The sequence below is a fragment of the Symphalangus syndactylus genome, chromosome 23 (genome assembly GCF_028878055.3).
Source record: "Symphalangus syndactylus isolate Jambi chromosome 23, NHGRI_mSymSyn1-v2.1_pri, whole genome shotgun sequence".
In the NCBI taxonomy this organism is placed as follows: domain Eukaryota; kingdom Metazoa; phylum Chordata; class Mammalia; order Primates; family Hylobatidae; genus Symphalangus; species Symphalangus syndactylus.
In genome coordinates this window covers 44,505,586-44,509,337 of record NC_072445.2, presented here as the reverse complement: position 1 = coordinate 44,509,337, position 3,752 = coordinate 44,505,586, and the positions used below count along the sequence as shown (strand labels likewise).

Here is a 3,752-nt window from a genome sequence, read left to right as displayed (position 1 = left end):
GTTAGAGCACTTCTAAAAGCTTGTGCATCCATCAAATGTGGAACGTCTTTAAACTCCATTTCTGTTTGTTTCAAAAATAGACTGTACCTGAGGCCAATTTGTGGAATTTGAGAAGTTTGACTTCACGATATCCAGTCTCCTCTTGGTACTCAGTTTCACATACCCAGGACCTGCTGACTTTTTAACACTATCCCTTATCAGATAAACTCTGCAAGGCAAGGCCATTATCTGTTTCACATTTGCATACTTGAAGTAATGAAGTTCTCGCCTGAAAGATAAGGTGTAGTTGACCAAACCATTGGTTGCATAAGGAGAGAGAGAGAAAGAGAGAGAAGGAGAGAGAGAGGAAGAAATTATCATTATTGTTTACCTTTGACTTAAAAATTCATTTGCTCCAACTCATTTTACATTGCATTTGAGGTCTTTCAGTTCTAATTGTGGAATAAAAGGCTATCTCCCTCATTAAATAGACTTCAGGCAATAGCAAGCAGGTTAGAAACATATTTTCAGGTATAAGGGAGACTCTCTCCTAAACCATGCCTTAGAGTTAATAATGATTTTTAACATTTCTCTGGGGTGCAGAGAGCAATATCTGTTTCTCTTCATGTCCTTCCCCACCTTCATAGCCAGCAAGATGATTAAGTTGTTCTGATCCACAAAATGTGGAACCTCAGACCTAGCTAATAGAGTCTTCCCTCTGATCAGTGGCAAGAAGTAGCCATTATCATTTTTTAATGGTAATAATATTTATTACTTTTTAAACTTATTTTTAATTTTTTTAATGGTAATAACATTTATGTTATACTGGGTGTCTCTATATTGAATTGCCATTCCAAAGGACTATATAAAAAATATATATCTAAATGCTTGACAAAAAAATAAATACAATTTTTTGGAAAGGAATATATTTGGTGGCTGCCTCATGCAGCTTAAGTGTCCAAAATCTGATAGATTGGTGTATCCCACTGGTAGTTTTCTGTTGCCACAAACTCCAATCAACAGGAATGGGGGTTGTAACTCCTGTACAATAGTTCTACCTTATCCACGGTTCTGTTTTCTGCAGTTTGAGTTGCTCCTGGTCAACCTTGGTCTGAAAATATTAAATGAAAAACTTCAGAAATAAACATTTCATATGTTTTAAGTTGCGAGTGACTCTGAGTAGGATGATGAAATACCACCCTGTCCAGAATATGAATCATCCCTTTGTCCTGCTTATCCAAGCTGTGTATGCTATCTGCCCATTAGTCATTGACATCATCTGCCCCTGACATCCAACCACAGATGTTATCATGGCTCAGTGATCCAGGATCACCCAGGCAGATGATCCTCCTTCTGATGTATCATGAGGTCAACAGTAGCCTAGCGTTCCATCACAGTGCCTACTTCACTCACCTTGCTTCATCTCATCACTTAGGCATTTTATCATCTCATCACAAGAAGAAGAAGGGGGAGTACAGCACAAGACGATATTTTGAGAGAGAGACCCCATTCACACAACTTTTATTACAGTGTATTGTTATAATTGTTCTATTTTAAGCTAGTGTTGTTAATCTCTTACTGTGCTTAATTTATAAATTAAACTTTACCATAAGTATGTCTACGATAAACATTGTACATATAGTGTTTGACACTATCCATAGTTTCAGACATCCACTGGGGGTCTTGGAACATGTCCCCCAAGGATAAGTGGGGACTACTCTAATGCCATCAGGCTAGGAGGCTCTAAAAGTTTTAATGGCAGTCCCTGGACCATGGCTTATTTAACTGCTTCCAAGGCCCACTGCTACAAGGGGCCCCTTCAAAGTTGGTGGCTTTGTTGGTCACCCTGACTTAGGGGACCAAAAGAACACTCAGGTGGGGTACATGTTGTCTCCAATGCCCCAGTACCCAAAGAGGCCTTCCAGCTGTTGGACCTCCTTTTTATTAGTGGATGCCTCCAAGATTAAATTTTTTTGCTTGGTTGTATCTAGAATACTTTTTTGGCTTACTGCCCATGTGGCCTTCGCATTTAGCCCAGGGACAGTCCATTGTTAGTCTCCACATCCGAAAGCTTTTTTGACTAGCCAAACTGAGCTGTTACATTATGACAGGGTAGTTTGTAGCATTTCCATTTGTAACAATAATTAACAGAATAATGTCCTGTTCTTCCGTTAGTATGCAGTACTGTTTTGTTGAATAACCCATTGGGACTTGTGTGGCTTAGGTGGCAGGCAGGCATGGATATGCCCCGCCGTAATGGCTGGAATTCTTAGCTGTGAGGGGGCGCACCCCTCAGGCAGTGATGATGTGCTGAGCCCCAAGCAGCCAAAATATCAATGACTATAAGACATTCAGCCACAGGAACCAAAGTCACCAGCACCTCGAATGGCCAGAGGCACCCCACAGCAGATAAGAACCATAGGTCACTGCTTTTGTCCCCAAGCCTCTTAATGTCACCAGTTTAATTTTTCCCTTAAGGAGACCTAGAAATATTGTCACATGGGTTCCAATATCTAAGAACACCAGAAAAATCTGAATTCCTATTTCCCCCTTTTTATCTTTTAAAGGAATATTATTAATTTTAAAAGCAGGGACCATGCTAATCATCTCTATATCATTCCAATTTCAGTATATGTGCTGCCGAAGCAAGCATGTCTTTTTTTTTTAATTTTTAAATTTTAAATTTTATGAGCACATAGTAAGTGGATATATTTAAGGGGTAAGTGAGACATTTGGGTACAGGCACGCAATCTCTAATAATCACATCATGGAAAATGGGGTATCCATCCTTTCAAGCATTTATCCTTTGTGTTAAAAACAATCTAATTATACTCTTAGTTATTTTAAAATGTACAATTAAGATATTATTGACTATAGTCTTCCTGTTGTGCTGTCAAACATTAGGTCTTTTTCATTCTTTTGTTTTTTGTTTTGTTTTGTTTTGTTTGTTTTGTTTTGTTTTGTTTTTTTCAGATGGAGTTTCGCTCTTGTTGCCCAGGCTGCAGTGTAATGGCACGGTCTCAGCTCACTGCAACCTGTGCCTCCCGGGTTCAAGTGATTCTCCTGTCTCAGCCTTCCGAGTAGCTGGGATTATAGGCACACGCCACCATGCCCGGCTAATTTTTGTATATTTAGAAGAGACAGGGTTTCACCATGTTGGCCAGGCTGATCTTCAACTACTGACCTCAGGTGATCCACCCGCCTCAGCCTCTCAATGTGTTGGGATTACAGGCATGAGCCACCACATCTGGCCCTTTTTCATTAAACATCACCACCTCCTCTCCAGCTTCTTCCCACTCCCACTACCCTTCCAAGCCTCTGGTAACCATCCTTATATTCTCTATCTCCATGAGTTCAATTGTTTCGATTTTTAGATCCTGCAAATAACTGAGGACATCCAAAGTTTGTCTTTCTGTTCCTGGCTTATTACAGGAACTCCTGTTTTATCTTGACAGGAATATAGAGTGACTGACCTCCAGTGGGGAGGAAACCAGAGACCTTGGCTCCATTCCCAACTGGGTCATTCAGCCTGAGACATTTGGATTTGATAGAACCTCTTCGATAAAACCATGGTTTATTGATGAAGTGGAAGGAGTGATACCCGAAGTATGCAGCCCAGGGTGTAGACATCAACCTAGAGGGGTGCAGGAGCTGGACAAACACACCACCCAGGCTGCACAAGATTTAGCTGGCTATTCTCCATATTTATTCTTTGGATAATGAGTTTCTGCTCTGTAAACGCCCTTATGAACTGTGTTTGGTTCCCTCTCAGA

The 3,752-nt window shown here is 40.5% G+C and overlaps 1 pseudogene; it reads right to left on the bottom strand.

Moving 5' to 3' along the window:
- Positions 1–2,542: 2,542 nt before the first annotated feature.
- Positions 2,543–2,632, bottom strand: LOC129473857 (uncharacterized; annotated as a pseudogene).
- Positions 2,633–3,752: the final 1,120 nt, after the last annotated feature.